The sequence below is a fragment of the Ovis aries genome, chromosome 1, assembly GCF_016772045.2.
Source record: "Ovis aries strain OAR_USU_Benz2616 breed Rambouillet chromosome 1, ARS-UI_Ramb_v3.0, whole genome shotgun sequence".
In the NCBI taxonomy this organism is placed as follows: domain Eukaryota; kingdom Metazoa; phylum Chordata; class Mammalia; order Artiodactyla; family Bovidae; genus Ovis; species Ovis aries.
The window spans coordinates 219,646,500-219,668,913 of NC_056054.1; the positions used below are offsets into that span (position 1 = coordinate 219,646,500).

The window sequence follows — 22,414 nt, forward strand, 5'->3', positions numbered from 1 at the left end:
TTGGAACTCATCCATTCTCACTTACAAATAACTGGAAAGATGGTCAAATACAATCCTTAAAAGTAAAGAAATGGAAAATGAAAGTTTAGCTAATATGAATCATCAATAAATTAAGTTGAAGATGCAAGACTGTTAGTGAACAAACTCGTTGATTCCCCTAATGCACTGGATAGAACTCACAACTCAACAGGAAGTGGCATCCTGAATGGACTACTGCATATGCAGAAGACAGGCACTGAAATCTACATACCTGAGGGAGAAAACGTGGGTAAAAGAAGGGAAGAAACAGAAGAGGTCTCAATACACTGAAGACTGGGCTAGAGTCAGTGATTCATTACACTATCCAACAAGAGTTTATGGAGCAACTATGTATCACACGTGGCACTATTACAGGCAGTTGGATAACCTGGATTTTGTGTCCACAGTGCTTCCCTAAACATGATGAGATGAACTCAGATGTGGCTCCAAATGAAAAAAAAAAGCTTTCCATCTAGCTTGATGTTCTCATCCAGCTAAGAGCAGAGCATTTTACTTGTCTAGCTGACAACTTAGTATCTCAGGGAGTTGATAAAGCAATGAGAAGTACCTCTCACTACACTATTTTGACTCAGTGGTTGATTGAGGAAATAATTGAATATTATTATAAAATAATAATATTCTTTCCAAACAATAATTTGGGAGAAAATAAACTTAAAATAGTCATGGGTATCACTTACGAAATTTACAAAAGTTTCAAAATTCAGGAAAATATTTAGAGGAATATTTCATAGGAAAAGTAACAGAAAAGGGAAAAAAAGGAAAGATTCAATATTTTTCAGATCATGTTTTAAGTAATGATGTCTTAAGTAATGTTTAAGTATTCTCTCTCCTACCAAGAGATTATCTGAACTTCACAAAACTGGTAAGAATATATATGACAAGAAATTCAACAGATTGAAATGTTGAAATTAAAATTCAATGAAGAAGAAGACAAGTAGCTGGCAAAAAAAATGAGGATAATGTGTAATGGATCATAATAAATATATGGGGAAAACAACAGGAAACAAACAGTTGCTTAGGGATTTCTCCATATTGTGATAAAACTATCCTTAATATGCAAAGATGGTAAGTATTAAAAGTGTGGTGTTGTGATGAAATAAAAAGTATGTATTTGGTCCTTTATCCACAGTTCCTGATACAGAGTTCATAAATTCCTTGTATAATAATTTCTTGAGTGATGTGCTTAGTCGCTCAGTCGTGTCCAACTCTTTGCAACCCCATAGACTGTAGCCCGCCAGGCTCCTCTCTCCAGAATAATACGGGTGAGCAATTGCTCTTTTTTACTCATAATAACCCACTTTCTTTTTGCCTTTATGCCATACTGCATTATTTTTTTTTAATTGAAGTATATTTGATTTATAATAGTATATTAGTTTCAGGCATAAAGCACAGTGATTCATTTTTTGTACAGATTGTGCACCATTAAAAGTTATTATAAGATAATGGCTATAATTCCTTATGCCATATAATATGTTCTTGTTGCTTTTCTATTTTATACATAGTAATTTGTATCTATGAATTCAACACCCCTATCTTGTCCTCCCTTCCCTTTCCCCTCTGGTAACCACTAGTTTATTTGCTATGTCCCTAGTCTCTTTCAGTTTTACTGTATACATTAGCTTGTGTTATTTTTCAGATCCTACATATAAGTGATAATGCACAGTATTTGTCTTTGCCTGATTTATTTCACTAAGCCTAATATTTTCTAGATCCATCTGCTGCTGCTGCTACTAAGTCACTTCAGTCGTGTCCAACTCTGTGCACCCCATAGACGGCAGCCCACCAGGCTCCCCCGTCCCTGGGATTCTCCAGGCAAGAACACTAGAGTGGGTTGCCATTTCCTTCTTCAATGCATGAAAGTGAAAAGTGAAAGTGAAGCCGCTCAGTCGTGTCCGACCCTCAGCAACCCCATGGACTGCAGCCTTCCAGGCTCCTCTGTCTATCAGACTTTCCAGGCAAGAGTACTGGAGTGGGGTGCCATTGCCTTCTCCATCTAGATCCATCTATCTTGCTGCAAATGGCAGAATTTCATTCTTTTTATGTGCTGAGTAGTATTCCATTGTGTGTGTTCCTTTTATAGATTTTGAGGAACCCCCACACTGATTTCTATAGTGGCTGCCCTAGTTTACATCACCACCAACAGTATAAAAGGATTCTGTTTTCTTTATATCCTTGTCAACACTTACTATTTATATAATTTTTGATAATAGCCATTCTGACACATATGATGTGCTATCTCTTGCATCCTTTCATGAGCCTGTTGGCCATCTGTATGCCATTAAGAAAAGGTCTATTCGGATCTTCTGCCCATTTTTTTGTTTGGGTTGTGTGTTTTTTTTTTTAATACTGAGTTGTATGAGCTGTTTATATATTCTGGATATTAACTCCTTGTCAGTCTTGTCATCTGCAAATATATTCTCCCATTCCACAGGTTGTCTTTTCATTTTGTTGCTGGTTTCCTTTGCTGTGCAAAATAGTTCCTATTTGTTTATTTTTGTTTTTGTTTCTTTTGCCTTGTGCTGTACTTAGTTGCTCAGTTGTGTCTGATTCTTTGTGACCCCATGGACTGTAGCGCGCCACACTCCTCGGTCCATGGGGATTCTCCAGGCAAGAATACTGGAGTGGGTTGCCATGCCCTCCTCCAGGGATCTTCCCAATCCAGGGACTGAACTCAGATCTCCCACATTGCAGGCAGATTCTTTATCATCTGAGCCACCAGGAAAACCATAGGAGAAAAATTTTAAAGTTCCCTCTCTTCCAGGAACCGTGGATTCCTGTTTTTCCCTGAATATGTTGTGATTTCAACTCTACCCTTTAGAAAAAGCAAAATGAACCCTATCACACTTTACTATGAGATATACCTTCACTCAAAATGCTAATAATCTTGTTTTAAAGAGAGTCATTTTAACTACCCATACTTTGATTAACCTGAACAAGAGCCCATATACCATAATTTTTTTTTCTAGTAGGCTTTCATATGCACTTTAGAAAATATTTTGGGAAATGGTTAGACATAAGAGTTACCATAAGAGATGGATGAAACCTGGCATTTTAAATTCAGGCACAATTGAAATACAAAAATAGATTGAACTTATATTAACTTCTAAGAGAAGACTAGGCAGAGTGAGTTTTTTAACAGTTTTCATTTGAAAAGAATAACACATTGAGTTGTCATTCCTCAAAATTATTCATTGAGATGCCCATAGCCATTCATATGATTTGGCAATATGTATTGAGTCAATGAAATTTTAATATGCTTTAAAGTGTGATACTTCATATACAGAGTAAAATAGCATATTTCATCTGAATTTAATAGTGAAAAATAAAAAAAGCTGTTTTTCTCTGCAATATGTAGAGGTCCTCTCACCTCTAGTGGTAAGTGAAGTACCAAATTTTTAGTCTCTTTGAACCAGTTCCTGAAACGCAGATCATTTAGAATTATCACCTTATGATATGAAATGGTAAACAAAGTTTATGGTTTGACTTCAGTGCCCCTTGGAAAATCTTAACCTTCCTTTCAACTATGCATTCAAAAATCCCAAAAATGATTCAGCTAAACTTCAAAAACATTAGGTTGACCAATGTTTTTAACAAAATTTCACAGTCAGTCTGTACACATTAATAACTGTTTTATCTAGCAAGTAAACTAACATCAACTAACTTCAATTCTTTCCCTATTACCATAAAGCTGAAAATATATATGAATGTAAATTTATTTCCCTAGAGAACTTTTTTAAAGAAAATAAGCTCTTCTAAAACATTTAAGAGAGTAGGAGGATGGGATCTAATTAAAATTAAAAGCTTCTGCACAACAAAGGAAAATATAAGCAAGGTGAAAAGACAGCCTTCTGAATGGGAGAAAATAATAGCAAATGAAACAACTGACAAACAACTAATCTCAAAAACATACAAGCAACTTATGCAACTCAATTCCAGAAAAATAAACGACCCAATCAAAAAATGGGCCAAAGAACTAAGTAGACATTTCTCCAAAGAAGACATACGGATGGCTAACAAACACATGAAAAGATGCTCAACATCACTCAGTATTAGAGAAATGCAAATCAAAACCACAATGAGGTACCACTTCACACCAGTCAGAATGTCTGTGATCCAAAAATCTGCAAGCAATAAATGCTGGAGAGGGTGTGGAGAAAAGGGAACCCTCCTACACTGTTGGTGGGAATGCAAACTAGTACAGCCACTATGGAAAACAGTGTGGAGATTCCTTAAAAATTGCAAATAGAACTGCCATATGACCTAGCAATCCCACTGCTGGGCATATACACCAAGGAAACCAGAATTGAAAGAGACACATGTACCCCAATGTTCATCGCAGCACTGTTTATAATAGCCAGGACATGGAAACAACCTAGATGTCCATCAGCAGATGAATGGATAAGAAAGCTGTGGTACATATACACAATGGAGTATTACTCAGCCGTTAAAAAGAATACATTTGAATCAGTTCTGTTGAGATGGATGAAACTGGAGCCGATTATACAGAGTGAAGTAAGCCAGAAAGAAAAACACCAATACACTATACTAACACATATATATGGAATTTAGAAAGATGGCAATGATGATCCTGTATGCAAGACAGCAAAAAAGACACAGATGTGTATAGTGGACTTTTGGACTCAGAGGGAGAGGGAGAGGGCGGGACGATTTGGGAGAATGGCATTGAAACATGTATACTATCATATAAGAATCGAATCACCAGTCTATGTCTGATGCAGGATACAGCATGCTTGGGGCTGGTGCATGGGGATGACCCAGAGGGATGTTGTGGGGAGGGAGGTAGGAGGGGGGTTCAGGTTTGGGATCGCATGTACACCTGTGGTGGATTCATGTCAATGTATGGCAAAACCAATACAGTATTGTAAAGTAAAATAAAGTAAAAATAAAAAATTAAAAAAAAAAGAGTAGGAGGGGAAAAACATGACATCACATACACAGTTTATTTTGGATTCCACCTGAGTTATTGTTCTTTTCAAAGATCAACTACTGTTACTTCATATCTGCAAAAGACATATATATTGAATAATATCCAAGATGGATCAGCGGGTAAAGAATTTGTCTGCAATGCAGGAGACATAAGAGACACAAGTTTGATCCCTGGGTCAGGAAGATCCTCTAGAGGAAGGAATGGCAACCCACTCCAGTTTCTTGCCTGGGAAATCCCATGGACAGAGGAGCCTGGCGGGCTATAGTCCATGGTTTCACAAGAGTTGGACATGGCTTAGCAATTAACACACACATGCACGCACAAATAGGCTTCTAATCTGGGCGGTTAGAGTGATTTGGTAAATGGGAGATTAGCCATAAAACATATCAAGGGGATATCTGCTACTTCAGCTCTGGCCAGCTACTTCCTAGCAGGGATTGGGGAGCTATGCTGTCAAATTCTGATTCTTAAAATTTCCAATCATTATGTGAACCCTCTGAATTTTAAATGTCCACAACTGTAGGAGTCGTGAGATTCTAAGCACATAGTAGAACTGGGCTGCCTAGCTTCTCCTGGATGGCACCATGTGAGTAGTTCTGTTTGGTTACTTGTAAACCAGATTTTAATCATGGATGTAAGACCTTCTAAAGCTCTTTTCTTTCTACTCTGTAAACTATTAGTATTTCAGATAACGACTCCTTCATCAAAGTAGGTCCAGAGTGAAGACAATTCAGTACAATTGTCATGATATACGTGCCACATGAGTGAGAGAAAACTATTATTTTAAACTGCTGAGATGTGTGTGTGAACATGTGCGTTCCTGTGTCTGCCATAAATAGCTTCTCCTGACTGATACAGCCACTAACTCAACTAAAAACACAAATACAACACAATGTCAATGAACAAGGATTCACACACCAATGCAGGGCAGAATTTACCTACTGGCCACAGGTCATACTGAGCACACCCATACAAGAGCACAAGTACTTTGGGTTCTTTGAACAAATCATACAGGCTAATAGAATGTATGGTCCCAGTATTAATTAGTGTAGAAGGATAGGAAAGGCCACGAGAAGAGAGGATGGAGGAGATGAGAAAAGGAGAGGATGAGGGAAAGGAGAACAACAAAATTAATCAGAAGGAAACAAAGTGGAAAAAAGCCACAGGTTGATTAGAGTGGCCAGACCTGGTTCATATCTGTTCAGTCTTACTTCCCACAATTCCCTTTCCTAGAGAGCCCTGGAAACTTTCTGAAGTCTGCTCACTCCACTCACATCCTGGGGTTTTAAACCTTTCTTCCTCTTCTTCCCTGCTTCCTTCCTCCCTCCAATAAATGTCTAGGTCTCAATTCCCCTCTGGGAAAGCCAGTCAGCTCTCTACAAGACCTCTGCACTCTTCAGAGTTGTATATTTATGTTTATTAATATATTCTCCCTCTTCACTATGGCATTTTCATCATTAATAATCACATGTATAAACACTTAGTTTGGTTTCCAAGGTGGCACAGTAGTAAAGAAGACACCTGTCAACGCAGGCGATGCCAGAGACGCAGGTTCGATCCCTGAGTTGGGAGAATCCCCTGGAGTAGGAAATGGCAATCTACTCCAGTATTCTTGCCAGGAAAATTCGATGGACATAGGAGCCTGCTGGGCTACAGTCCAAGGGGCTGCAAAGAGTTGGACACTAGTGAGCGACTGAGCAAAAACACACACAAACACTTAGCTTAGAAAAACTGAAGCTTAGAAACTGAGGATACAGATTCTGGAGTCAGACTACCTGAATCTGGATACCTACAGTGTGTGGTCTTGGAAGAAAAATGTTTCCCTACTTTGTCTCCATTTTCTCATCTGCAAATTAAGAATAATAAGAGTATCTATCCTGTTGGGTTCTCTTAAGACTAGATAAACATAAGAGCATATAAACGTTTGTTAAATAAACGAGCTAACAAATAAAAGTATACACATATTGGGAACATCAGGATTTAGACTGCTGTGAAATATTGGCCGTGTAAGAAGGGAGTGGGGTAACTTTCAATTTCCTTTAAATTTCATGGTATACTGCTTACAAGGCCCGATATGCAACTTTATCATCAGTTTCAACAGTAAGAGTCAGAATTGATGTTGTTGTTTCATCTAAGTCAATATTCCAACATTAGGCTTACACCATTGGTAGTAGGAACTGAGTTACTGACAGCCATTTCCTTTTTGATAAAATGGATAGGAAATACTACTTAACACTAATACATAAAAAGAAAGACAATCTACTCAGAAGCTAAACAAAACATCTCTATTGTCAGTATACTTGAAAAGCTCTAACCCAGCACTCCAAAAGCCTTGTCTTATGGTGTGAACTCCAGTGCAAAGGATAAAAAAAAAAAAAAATGTGTCATTTCAATAAATCTTTGCTCTTAACTTGGAAAATGACTTGGTCTTTCAGTTTATCTCTTTTTATACAGTAAAGCATAAAGTTTAAGGGATGTCTTCCATCAAAAAACTCCTTCCTCATAGAACATCCTTCCCAGTGTGTTCTGTATTCACAAGTTTTGCTATAAAAGACAAGTCAGCATTGACTCTTTCTACACCCCGAGCTGCATTTACAGATTTTGACTTGACCATCATCAACAAAAGTAACAGAAGAAGATGCTTCTTTGCCCCTCACCCTTCCTCAATCCTGTCGGTTTGGGGAATGCTTGCTGCTGTTGTTTCCACATTGGGATAATCACTACAGGATGGGTCACAGGTCTCAGCGATAAATCTGGGCTTCTGAACCCTGTCTTCTACTAGATGCCGCTTTTTTCAGGATGAGGAGATACATAAACAGAACTTAGAGGCATGTTGGATTTTTTCCAACAGATTTTAAAAAAACTGACTCTGTTTGATTTTTGTAAATTTAAGACAATCTGGGTGGTAATCTCAGTAAACGTATTTACAAGACATGAAGGAGACAATTCTGAAACAACCCGTGGGAATTTTCAGAGATGAGAATTACTTCAAAGGTTCAGAAAAGAAACGATACAAGGAAATTACAAACTAGTCATTCAGCATATTGCGCTTAATGCAACATGTGTATCCACTTGTGAATCCCATCTATCTCCTGGAATGAACAAAGTCTCATTATGAAAGTCACTACTTTGTCTTTTGCTTTCATTCCTACCACTCTGGACATTATCGGCAATGTCTTGGAGAATTGGTAGCCTTGAAAACCTATTCATCTTTCTTCAAAATACTGTGTTTAAAACTGAAAACAATTCTGTGGAGTAACTACTTCCAATCCTTACAATACCATAGTTATCTCTCTTTGCTTTATGAAATAGATTTTCTATTTGTTGTCTGAAATCTTTACAAATGTCTTTAAACCATAAACTTTTCAGAGGTAAAAAGCATGGAGATAAAGCTTTTTGATGATAAACACTGAATTACACAAGCATCAATGTAATTGCTTATTTTGTCCATTTGGAACACTGTATGAAATATAAAAAAGCTAACATATTTCTTGTTTTATTCTAATACTTCATGCTAATCAATATCCAAATACAAGAAGCTGTAAAGCTACCGATCAAAACTCAAATGACCAAAAAACCATTGAGATGTTTTGTTAGATTAATAGCCTAGTAATACATTTTTGAAACTAGATGTTTGCTCCGTTTTTATACAGTATTTCACATTTTATGTATATACAGCAAGAGCCTCTTCTGCTTTTCACTCTTCCATTCCACATTCAAAAGGATGGCCCTATTAATTCTTCTTCCAACCTGCAAATACATTCATTTTAATGAGAGGAATCGTGAGTCCAATGGGAGGTACTGAAATAAAAGCTATTTTTCTTCAGTGAAGCAAATATTTAAAGAAGTGATTCTACAACTATGTGTGGGGGTAAGAGGTACACAGGGCTTAAATTTCTGCATCATTCCACTCGCCTTCTTTTTTAAAAGTCTAACTAATAAATTCAACTGTTTAAAGGAAGAATCAAAAGAAATTTACAGAAAGCTTATAAAACTGTCTGGGCTTTTCTTTGGCTGTTAAGCAAGAGCCATTGCGCAGGTAAATGTTTGGTTTCTCTTTATATCCATTTGCAAAGAGCATCACCTGAAGGGTGACACAGAATAATAGGATCACAGCATGAAGACTAGGTGCACACAAAGCCCTTACCAGTCACAGAGTGAGTTCAAGTCCCATGGCCTTTGGAGATCAGTCTAAGCAGCCATCCTTGCTGCTGCTGCTGCTGCTGCTGCTAAGTCGCTTCAGTTGTGTCCGACTCTGTGCGACCCCATCGACAGCAGCCCACCAGGCTCCCCTGTCCCTGGGATTCTCTAGGCAAGAACACTGGAGTGGGTTGCCATTTCCTTCTCCAATGGCCATCCTTGCTAAAAGGAGGCAAAAGAGCAAGAACAACTATGAAAACCAGAAAGAAAAGCACGTTAAGCAGATGGCAGAAAAGCAGGTATAAGAAAAGGCCATCTGAATAAGAGGACCACCAGTACTGCCTCAGTTCAGTTCAGTCGCTCAGTCGTGTCTGACTCTTTGCGACCCCATGAATCGCAGCATGCCAGGCCTCCCTATCCATCACCAACTCCCGGACTTCACTCAGACTCACGTCCATTGAGTCAGTGATGCCATCCAGCCGTCTCATCCTCTGTCGTCCCCTTCTCCTCCTGCCCCCAATCCTTCCCAGCATCAGAGTCTTTTCCAATGAGTCAACTCTTTGCATGAGGTGGCCAAAGTACTGGAGCTTCAGCTTTAGCATCATTCCTTCAAAAGAAATCCCAGGGCTGATCTCCTTCAGAATGGATTAGTTGGACCTCCTTGCATTCCAAGGGACTCTCAAGAGTCTTCTCCAACACCAGGTACTTAATACTGTCACTAGCTCTAGGCATGGAAGAAGCTGGGTCAAATGAAACACAGGCAGGGAATTTGAAACATATAAGATCTGGGGGTTCTTGGAATATCTGGAGCAGATAGAATTCATGAATTCATTCAACATATTATTCAGTACCTATTATTGCACTGAGTATTGAGATGACAAAGATAACACACATGTGGCTTTATATCTGAAAGAACTATCAGTGAGTTAAGAAAGTCAGCTTAGTGAAGGGATATACTTAAAATATAGCCCAATAATATCTATGATGAAAGAAGGTACAAGATGCTCTGAGAACCAAACCAAAGCAAACTGAGATTATGGAAAGTTCTTATTAAAGGCTCAAGATGTCCTAAAGCACAAAACACTATTATCTTTATGATACATGATTACTTGTTTCCTCTGCAAAAAATTGTGGTGGAATTTCGTCAGACCACAAAGAGGCTTAAGGCCAGGACAGTCTAGGTAAAGGAGACCAATGTGAAGACATGAAAGTGAAAATATGTGCAGATCACATGGGGTCCCGGAGAGACTTTGCTGTGTCTGGACACAAGACGGGCCTAATCAAAGAATCTGAAGGATTATTAGGACCAGGTTATGAAAGGTTTGGCTTCCCTGTGGCTTAGTTGGTAAAGAGTCTGCCTGTAATGTGGGGATACCCAGGTTCAGTCCCTGAGTTGGAAAGATATCCTGGAGAAGGAAGTGGCAATCCACTCCTCCTTGCCTGGAGAATTCCATGGACAGACGAGCCTGGTGGGCTACACTCCATGGGGTCACAAAGAATTGGACACGACTGAGTGACTATCACTTTATGGAAGGTTCGGTGCACCAGGCCCCATAGCTTGTATTTTATTCTGTAGACTACGGGGAAACATTGAGGAGTGATATGATTAGATCTGGTTTCACAGCAACTCTTCTGGAAGCCTCAGGAAGAACAGAGAGAGGAGGAAGGGGATGAACCACAGAGTATATGTTAAGAGGCTGCTTCACAGAAAAGACTTGAGAGCTTAAACCAAAGCAATGACAGAGAGGGTAAGAATGAGAGGACAGACTCACAATCTTTAGAAGACTGAATCAATAGGGCTTGGTGATGGATGGTGTAAGGGAAAGACTGAGGCTAGTATGACTATTGAATTTCTTATTAGGATATGTCATTCCCTACTTAGAATATACATAAGGAGGAGCATGCTGGAAGGGAGGATAATAAAAGATTGATTTAGAAGTCCCTATAAAGTATTCAAAAACGTCTGGTATTGAATGTATGGATACAGAGATTCAGAGTCCAGAGAAACAGTCAAGGTTAGAGATTTAAAAAAAATGGGTGGTATTTTAAGCACTGGATTTGTGAGGAGACATAAAGGGGAACATGAACACAAGAAGAGCAGAGAGCCTATTATGAAGTCAAGCAAAACGAGAGCATTTGAAGGCAGGTACCTGTGTCTAGTGTGCCTGGATACAGGCATGTTGTGAGGCCATCTTGACTCGAAAAGGCATGAAAGGGCTGATCACAGTTACCATATGATTCAGCCATTCCCATTCCTAGAAATATATTCAAGAAACATGAAAACATAGCCTCACACACACACAAAATTGCACATCAATGTTCACAGCAGCATTATTCATAACAGTCAAGAAGTTGAACCAACTCAACTGAACTGACAAAGAATAAGTAAAATGTGGTGTTTCCAAACAATGAAATAGTAAAGAAATAAAGTAATGATACAGGTTATAACTCTGGATGAACTTAAAACCATCATGCCAAGTGAAAGAAGCCAGCAACTTATTACATGATTCCAGTTCTATGACATGCCCAGAACATGCAAACCTATAGAATGCAGCTTCTTTACTGCCCAGGGCTGAGGGAATGATAGCTGAAAGTGCAGGGTTTCCTTCTGAGATGATGAAAATATTCTAAAATTGATTGTGATAATGGTTGCACAATTCTATGATGATACTAAAACTCATTGAATTGTTCACTTTAAATGAGTGAGTTGGATGGTATATGAATTGTATCTCAATAATGCTGTTAAAAGATAATATGAAAGGACAGTTGAAAGCATAGATGAGATGAATGTAAGCACAAAGGCTTAAAAGTTATTAAAAATCTCTCCAGAAGTTTATCTAAAGAAAAGTACTCTTCCATCCTTTGCAATAGGCATTATACGACACAAGTGATAGGTAAGTATGAGTGATAGGTAAGTACTGGAGTCAAGAAACAAAGGGGTCAAATCAATTTAACTCCCCACCTCCTTGGTGAAAGCAAAGGTCAAAGGGTAGGTGGACTACTTAGAAATGCATATAAATAATCGAGTAACATTTTCAGACAATTTATTTCACATGTAAATATAAAATGTTTCAGAACAGCACAGTCTTTGCATTTTTGTAAATGTTAGTTTCTGTGGAGAAAACCCACACTAGGAGTCTATTCATTGTTTAGGCTCCCACAGGCTCCCCATTTCCTTCCCTGCAGTGAGGGTTGCCGTATGGAAGGGAGCAAAACAGATATTTCCAGTTAGGCCTAGTTTACAAATTTAGTTCTCAAGATTTCTGTAAGGAAAATGACAAAACACTTAACAGAATAGCCATTTGGGGAGGGTGGGAACTTTCTTTCCTCTTTTTTTCCCCCTTCTTTCCTCTTTTCTTCCACTAAGGCAGAGTCATTGGCTCAGTCTGGCTGTTCCTCCCCAAAGGGCCTTGCTCTTCACATCTCCCTAACTCTGCCCCCAAGCTCCACCCCCCACACTCCATCCTATCCCCCCACCCCCAACTCTCTCTCCTTCTCCATAGTCAATACTTCTTAAGGAACCAACTAACCACATCAACCTCATCTCGGTTTAGGGTCCATAGTTTCTCTCTCCACCAAACTCCTGTTGTTCTTCCAGGTAGAATCTCACAATTCCATGTTCTCTATCTTGTGTGTGTATTTTATCTTCATAACCAGGACATAAGAGGCCCATAGGCAGACAGGATGCTTTCGTACATTCTGTACATTGTCTGTGATATCTAGCATATTGCTGCAAAAGTAATAGCTTGTTGTTAAATCCTTAATCATGATATAATTTTAGAAGAATGACTAATGTCCCTAAATGATTTCCTATATATATTAAAAATAATTTACAGGTGTATCAAATGCATTCTTGCTCTGATCTTTAAAAAAAGGCTGAACACTTGCTGTGTGCAGACATTGTTAAGTTCTGTAAATTCATTTACTACAAATACACACTCTCTTAATAATCCTATAAGGTAGTTACTCTTACTATCTTCAATCTGCAGATAAAAAAATGAAAGATATAGAGGCTTGGTGAAGCAATGTGTCTGAGAATTTCCACAAGGATTTCTCCACATTAAATGCAATAAATATGTTACATTATTTGTTCTTTTACTTTCTAATGTTGGCTGAAAGTTTCCCAGTGAAATGCTGAAAGATGCAAAGGCTCAGAGTCAAGGAGACCTGTATTTAAATCCTAAACTCTCAAGAATCACAGTTTACTCAAACATACAATGAGGTTACTAATACCGGACTCACAGGTATTATAATACAATTGAAAAGAATACAATCAAAAGCTTCCATAGAGAGCAGAAAAGTTATATTACTTCATTTTCAATCTACTTGAATCATAAATGATTCCAGAAGTTTACTATTATTTTGGAAGGAAACATGTCAATAATTCCAGAGGTGTTAAGGCATTTTTCAGGGTACTATTACAGATATATATTTGCTATAATCTTAGGATGTTAAACTTTTCCTCAAAGAGATGATAAGGGCATCCCAATTATGGCATCTAGTCCTTATTAAAGGCCATGTTGAAGGTTTTACCAGTCATATTACATATCATTCCTGATTTGTTCGTAAATGAAGAGCTCTTCAATTTCTTTAGCAAGTAACTCCAAAATAGGAGCTTGAAAATGAGAAGGTAAAGTGTAAGAGATTTTGAAAGCGTTATGGATGAGTGGGCCAGTACATGCTCAGCAATGATGAGTGACAAAGTAAAGATGAGGGCACAAGTTTATTAATCTAGAAAAATTATTTAAGGCACATCTCTTTGGCACTGTACTATTATATAAGAAATATCCTTCACAATCTAAATTCCAGATTCATTGATTTTGCTTAGGAAAAAAAATCATATGGACTGACCTACCTATAATGAATAAAAGTATGAATAGTGATTATCTTTTCAAAATGGAATTAGGCTTGTAGAGCAATGACAGTGAAATGCATTTAGTTGTGGGTATAACCAGTCTATTCTCTTCACTGAACCTGAGCAAGGTGATCTGGCTGAAACACAGCCAGAAAACCCCAGTATCCTCTAGAAAGGACTTCTAAACTGCACTGTCACTTAGAGCATGTGACTCCTATACACATGCTTGCCTCATTTTCTTAGCATTAGTCACTCAGTCGTGCCTAACTCCGCAACCTTGTGGAATGCAGCCCATCAAGCTCCCCTGCCCATTGGATTCTCCAGGCAAGAATACTGAAGTGGGTAGTCATTCCCTTCTCCAGGTGATATTCTCACAGGGATCAAACCCACATCTCCCGCATTGCAGGCAGATCCTTTAATGGCTGAGCCACCAGTGGTGCAGTTTCTTAAGGACCAGGCCAATCCTGCTGATGGAGCACATAACATAATTTAGCTTTATTTTCACTGTAGGTTTGACAATGGATCAGATGATTCCCACCCACATCAGGGAAATGAAACTACTTTGAGTAAACAGATTCAAATGCTAATTTTACCCAGAAATGTCCTCACAGACACAGTCCAAAGTTTAATCTGGGCATCCCTTGACTCAGTCAAGTTAACACATAAAATTAGCCACAATGACAGTACCATAGGGATCCATCAGCATACAACAAAGAATTAGCTTCCCTCTTGATGCCTTTAGGGTAGTTGAGAAAATAATATATGACCATGTCATTTTCATCCAAAATGGGACACTTGTGAGAATGAAAGGAGGTTCTGTTAATAATTAAGCTAGGACAAAACTACCTGGGGCAGATTAGAATATATATTCATATATTTACTCTTCATATAAGGAAATAAGCATAACAATTTTATGCAAAAGATGACAAGAGGAGGGGGACAATCCTTACAAAAACTCTTTTTTGCACAGATCTTTTCAAACTTTGCTTCCCTACCACCGTGTGAAGTTTTGGCAGATCCTATAACTTTTCCTGTCTTCTTTAGTTACCAGGAAATTTCACTTTGGTAATCTATAGTGCAGTCACTGATTCTCCAAATTTCATTTCCCATGGTAGCGGTTCTCAGCTAGGAAATAAGTATGAAAGGGGAAGGGTATTCTGCCCTCACAGAATATTTGGCACTGTCTGGAGACATTTTTAGTCGTCACAACTGGGTAATGTGGATACTACTAGCATCAACTGAGTAGATGCCAGTGCTGATGTTATGGGATCAATGCACAGGATAGCCCCCACAATAAAGAATTCTTTGTCCTAAAATTTCAGTAATGCTGAAGTTGAGAAATTCTACCTTAAGAAATCTCCTGTCTTCTTGCTGGGACTTTGAGACCTGGAAATATGCAAAGACAATGAGGGAGGAGGGGATTAAGATTCTTCCTTCTGTCTTACATTCATTTCCCTACCACTCCTATCAGTAGTTTCTGGCCCTCATATTTGGGCTTGGGGAATAAGGGATTGAGGATCAAAACATATTTCTTAAGAGCTGTTACAGTGATAATTTGGAATTTCTCTCTTTTGGATATGGTAGACACACAATTGCTCTGGGTGTTTGTGTGGGTGGTGGTGTTTTAGACAAGGTGGGAAGAGTTAGCAGTGGGCAATATTGCTCAAGGTCTAATCATTAGGACATGTTAAGTTAAAAGAAAAAGACATGTTTAATGACCTCAGTTGGAGCTGTGTAAACGGTGAAAGTGTAAGCAGAGGCCAGATTAACAAATGAGCGAGAAAATATAGGCATAGTGATTGTATAGCCTCATTTTTCTTAACAATTGTCTCAAAAGCACAGAGGAGAGGGAAAGGTCATAGGTCTTATGTGAGGAAAGACGGGAATAAGTTTAAATGGAAATAGGCAAAGAAAGCAGACTAAGGGGATAGAGAGAGAGACAAAGGCTGAATTTTGGTAAAGCGTGACCCTTGAATAAATAGGAACAGGAAGTGAAGGAGGAAACAGACAGAGCTGGACTCCATCCTGGCCAGGCTGCAGACATTAGGCTACACACATGGTCACCCTCCCAATGGACTCTGAACTTTGTGCCCGGTGTCTATAGAAGTGGCATACCAATGGGAAACCAGACCCCCCAGATAAAAGAGCCTCAGGACTTGTACTTGGACTCTCTGTTGCTTAAAAGAATATGCTAATTATCTCTGTAACAGAACAAAGTTTTAAATTCCATTATGTGTATCGGGATATGACCACAGTCCTATTGATACATGCCCACTGTTTATCTAGTCTTGTGACACATGAATCATGGGTTAACGTTGATCGTATCTCTCTTTTACCTTGTCCAGACTAGTTTCAAGGAATCTGGGGAGGTGGGTTTGAGCAAGTACACTTAGGGTATATAGTTCAGTTCAGTCGCTCAGTCCTGTCCGACTCTTCGCGACTCCATGAATCACAGCACGCCAGGCCTCCTTGTCCATCACCAACTCCCGGAGTTCATTCAGACTCATGTCCATCGAGTCAGTGATGCCATCTAGCCATCTCATCCTCTGTCATCCCCTTCTCCTTCTGCCCCCAATCCCTCCCAGCATCAGAGTCTTTTCCAAAGAGTCAACTCTTCGCATGAGGTGGCCAAAGTACTGGAGTTTCAGCTTTAGCATTATTCCTTCCAAAGAAATCCAAGGTCTGATCTCCTTCAGAATGGACTGGTTGGATCTCCTTGCAGTCCAAGGGACTCTCAAGAGTCTTCTCCAACATCACAGTTCAAAAGCATCAATTCTTTGGCACTCAGCCTTCTTCACAGTCCAACTCTCACATCCATACATGACCACTGGAAAACCATAGCCTTGACTAGACGGACCTTTGTTGGCAAAGTAATGTTTCTGCTTTTGAATATGCTATCTAGGTTGGTCATAACTTTCCTTGCAAGGCTTAAGTGTCTTTTAATTTCATGGCTTGCAGTCACCATCTGCAGTGATTTTGGAGCCCCCCAAAATAAAGTCTGACACTGTTTCCACTGTTTCCCATCTATTTCCCATGAAGTGATGGGACCAGATGCCATGATCTTCGTTTTCTGAATGTTGAGCTTTAAGCCAACTTTTTCACTCTCCTCTTTCACTTTCATCAAGAGGCTCTTTAGTTCCTCTTCACTTTCTTCCATAAGGGTGGTGTCATCTGCATATCTGAGGTTATTGAGATTTCTCCCGGCAATCTTGATTCTAGCTTGTGTTTCTTCCAGTCGAGTGTTTCTCATGATGTACTCTGCATATAAGTTAAATAAGCAGGGTGACAATATACAGCCTTGACGTACTCCTTTTCCTATTTGGAACCAGTCTGTTGTTCCATGTCGAATTCTAACTGTTGCTTCCTGACATGCATACAGGTTTCTCAAGAGGCAGGTCAGGTGGTCTGGTGTTCCCATCTCTTTCAGAATTTTCCACAGTTTATTGGGATCCACACAGTCAAAGGCTTTGGCATAGTCAATAAAGAAGAAATAGATGTTTTTCTGGAACTCTCTTGCTTTTCCATGATCCAGTGGATGTTGGCAATTTGATCTCTGGTTCTTCTGCCTTTTCTAAAACCCAGCTTGAACATCAGCAATTTCATGGTTCATGTACTGTTGAAGCCTGGCTTGGAGAATTTTGAGCATTACTTTACTAGCATGTGAGATGAGTGCAATTGTGCAGTAGTTTGAGCTTTCATTGGCATTGCCTTTCTTTGGGATTGGAATGAAAACTGACCTTTTCCAGTCCTGTGGCCACTGCTGAGTTTTCCAAATTTGCTAGCATATTGAGTGCAGCACTTTCACAGCATCATCTTTCAGGATTTGAAATAGCTCCACTGGAATTCCATCACCTCCACTAGCTTTGTTTGTAGTGGTGCTTTCTAAGGCCCACTTGACTTCACATTCCAGGATGAGTGATCACACCATCATGACTATCTGGGTCATGAGGATCTTTTTGTACAGTTCTTCCGTGTATTCTTGCCACCTCTTGTTAATATCTTCTGCTTCTGTTAGGTCCAGACCATTTCTGTCCTTTATCGAGCCCATCTTTGCATGAAATGTTTCCTTGGTATCTCTAATTTTCTTGAAGAGATCTCTAGTCTTTCCCATTCTGTTGTTTTCCTCTACTTCTTTGCATTGATCGCTGAAGAAGGCTTTCTTATCTCTTCTTGCTATTCTTTGGAACTCTGCATTCAGATGCTTATATCTTTCCTTTTCTCCTTTGCTTTTCGCCTCTCTTCTTTTCACAGCTATTTGTAAGGCCTCCCCAGACAGCCATTTTGCTTTTTTGCATTTCTTTTCCATGGGGATGGTCCTGATCCCTGTCTCCTGTACAATGTCCTGAACCTCATTCCATAGTTCATTAGGCACTCTATCTATCAGATCTAGGCCCTAAAATCTATTTCTCACTTCTACTGTATAATCATAAGGGATTTGATTTAGGTCATACCTGAATGGTCTAGCGGTTTTCCCTACTTTCTTCAATTTAAGTCTGAATTTGGTAATATTGAGTTCATGATCTGAGCCACAGTCAGCTTCTGGTCTTGTTTTTGTTGACTGTATAGAGCTTCTCCATCTCTGGCTGCAAAGAATATAATCAATCTGATTTCGGTGTTGACCATCTGGTGATGTCTATGTGTATATAAGGTCCATGTGTATATATAGGGTATATAGCTGCTGCTGCTAAGTTGCTTCAGTTGTGTCCGACTCTGTGCAACCCCACAGATGGCAGCCCACCAGGCTCCACCGCCCCTGGGATTCTCCAGGCAAGAACACTGGAGTGGGTTGTCATTGCCTTCTCCAATGCATGAAAGTGAAAAGTGAAAGTGAGGTCGCTCAGTCGTGTCCGACTCTTCACGACCCCATGGACCGCAGCCTACCAGGCTCCTCCATCCATGGGACTCTCCAGGCAAGAGTACTGGAGTGGGTTTCCATTGCCTTCTCCATAGGGGAGAAGGTTTTCACAAAAACTGGTCGGGGTCCTTGGCTAAGAGGAGACTCTGCCTTGGGCCTGCTGGTGTAATAAACTGCACGCCACTGTCTGCATTGTCCTTCTGAGTGAGTTGCTTCCCAGAACACGTGGCTACAAGAGAAGGAACAGTATCCAGGTACATGTGTGTTGGACATACTTTTTATGACTTTGACCAGAACTAGTTTGGATCTGGATCATTTATAACTTGAGATTGGTTGTTTCTGGACTTAAGTCAACAAGACAGCTACCTACATGATAATCTGAGAAGGAAAGGGCCTGAAATTTTTGTCAGTAGTTGGTGTTTTGATACTTGTTGCTTTGAGGCTTTGCCTTCTAAAGACTCTCTATCAAAATGTAAATAAGTTACCTGAAAAGTCATGATATGCAAATCCATTAATGTATTTGTAAGGATGACTTTATCAATTCTCTAACTCAGGGCTGGGCCAAGACAAGTTCACCACAAGTGTGAGTGTGTGCACACAGGCACAAGCTCAGAGTTCTATGTAAGAGGATGATAACATAGATAGTGATGGAAACAAAGCCTGGAAAATGAAACACTGTCTGAGAGGATTGCATCAGAGACCATATAAAAATGCTAAGAGAGACATCCTGGTGGTCCAGTGCTAAGACTCTGCACTTTGAACGCAAGGGGTGTGGATTAGATCCCAGGTCAGGGACCTAAGATCCCACATACCATGTGGTGAGACCAAAACAATAAATAAATAAAGTATAAAAAATGCCAAGAACCTAGAGAGAGAATAAAAAGTCACCTTCGGAGACAACTACAATATGAAATCCAGTCTCTTACCCCTTGGCAAGTTTACCCCAGATGGCTCTCACAGATTCTATGGTTCTGCAGGGGAGAAGTCAAAGTCCTGAGATCCATCAGATTCCATAGTGGCATATCTAATCTCTTACTTCCTAGGAAGCAAGGTTGGCTCAGGGTGTGGCTGGCTTCTTCTAGAGGTCATCAGGATCTTCTATATGCCATCTAAACACTTGACTGGCTGTCTAAGCAGAGACCATAGCCCACCTTCAGGTCCCTGACTATGCTTGAAGTCTTGGACTCTCAGACACTTAAACCTGGAGACCAAATACTTCCACTGTACCTATTCTCCAACCCCTGCCATCCCATTGCTATAACACCATCTGTCCTCACCTGTATGCTCGCCACAAATTGCTGTCCTCATGTTACCAGGGTGGGGGCTTCTCATTCCTTGTGTTTTGAATCCAGTAAAAGTGGGGTAGAACCAAGTGGCATAGTTAGCTCAAGCTGCTATAACAAAATACCATAGACTGGATGGCTTAAACAACACAAATTTATTGTCTTACAGTTCTGGAGGTAGCAAATGCAAAATCAAGATGCCCACTGATTTGGTTTCTGGTAAGAGCTCTCTTTCTGGCTTCCAGATGGCCCCCTTTTGGCTATGTCCTTGCTTGGCCTTCCCTTGGTGCATGTGGAACAAGAGATCTCTCTCTTTCTCCTCATATAAGGCCACCAATTCTACCGGATTAAGACTGCACCCTATGGCTTCATTTAGCATTATCTTCTAAAGGCCCTATTGTCAAATACAGTCACAATGAGGAGTAGAGCTTTAATGTATGAATGGGGTAGGGGGACAGGAACACAATTTGGTCCATAGCACCAAGGAAATCTGCATTTTCAGCCAGCATCCTAGGAGAGTCTGAGGCAAGTAGTCTAAGAACCTGGCTTTGAGAGGTCCTGCTTTAGAACCTATTCCCAAAACATTATTCCTAAAAGGAAAACAAACTTGTCACTGATTGCAACTCTAAGACATGTTCTATAACACCATATGTGAAAGTGAAAGTACTAGTCACTCAGTCATGTCTGAGTACATGCCATGGAGTGTAGCCTGCCAGCCTCCTCTGCCCACGGAATTCTCTAGGCAAGAATTCTGGAGTGGGTTGCCATCCCCTTCTCCAGGAGATCTTCCTGACCCAGGGACTGAACCCAGGTCTCTTGCATTGCAGGCAGATTCTTTACTGTCTGAGCCACCAGGGACGCCCCAGGACACCACATACATAACTGCAACTGCATGACTGTGCTGGTGAGACTATTACCCATTACCGAGTGCAGATGAGGAAACTGAAGCCTATGATGCTGAGTAATTTAAAAATGTTCTCCTTGAGTAGTATACATTTAGATAACCTTTGACAAGCACTGAGGTGTGGCAACATATTTAAAAAGTTACTAAATAAGACAAACACATTTCCAAACATTTACTTTAAAGAAAAATTACAGTAGCAGAAACCGTTGCTAATTAAATGCAAATAGTTGGTTAATATGCAATGCAATTATCTCTTACTCAAGGAATTACATATGGAATATTGCATGCACCATTTCCTTCTTGAAGGAAAATAAATTCTCTTAAATCCACCATAAAATTACCCAACACAAACGGTCCAAACCTTTCACCAGTAGGCTGGAAGCCAGCTGACATACTTTTATTCACACCACACAACCATCCACCTTAGATACTCTGCACAATGTGCTCATTATCACGAATATTTGTATCACCCAATTAACAATGTCATTGTATGTTTTCTTCCCTCTGAATGTATTACCAAGCAAATAATTTAACACATGAATGTATCTTCTGTTATTTTTCAGAAAAGACTGAATGTGCTTTGGTAGCCTTCAAAGCTAAGGAGCATTGCATATTGGAATGATGTTTGCAATTGGGCAGCCCAGCAGTGCCTGGATGCAGTGAGTAATGAAAAGTGTTTTGAAGTACTGAGCTTGCCACTACAACGTGAAATCGAAAAATTTCTAGCAAGACATATATTTCTATGCAAAAAAATGTTTGTTAATAGCTTTTTCCCCAATTGCCCACCTAGTTTAAAAGCACACAATAGGTTTACTCAAAGGGGAATGGAGGGCATGAAAGGAATATACATTATCATCTTTTTCTATCATATCATCCATGATACTACAGCCCAAGAAAATCTGAGAAAGAAACTATAAAGTACATGAATTCCAACAAAAGCACAAATAATAATAATTCTTTTCACTTAGGTCCTTCATCTGCCACACCACTCAGATCCTATGTCTCTTTCCTCAATAGCTGCAGGTGGCTCTTAGGCACGACAGTGGTCTTTTAAGCCACCAAATGATTTTTAAAGTCAGATCCTTGACCACTACTCTTTTCTCTTTGTAAGCTGTTAGTTGCTCACTCACATCTGACTCTGTGACCCCATGGACTATAGCCTACCAGGCTCTTCTGTCCATGGAATTCTCCAGGCAAAAATATTGGAGTGAGTTGCCATTCCTTTCTCCAGGGGATCTTCCTGACCCAGTGTTCAAACCTGGGTGCTCTGCACTGCAGGTAGTTTCTTTACCATCTGAGCCACCAAGAAAGCCCTCTATTAGGCTCCACAAATGTTTGAACATCAGTCCAGCAAGCTTGTCCTCAGTGGAGAAAACAGTCAGTCCTTATC

At 39.7% G+C, this 22,414-nt stretch overlaps 1 protein-coding gene across 1 annotated transcript in view; it reads right to left on the reverse strand.

Moving 5' to 3' along the window:
* The window catches only part of LOC101114669 (EGF-like and EMI domain-containing protein 1), a 575,484-nt gene that overhangs the window by 445,425 nt on the left and 107,645 nt on the right, over positions 1-22,414 (reverse strand).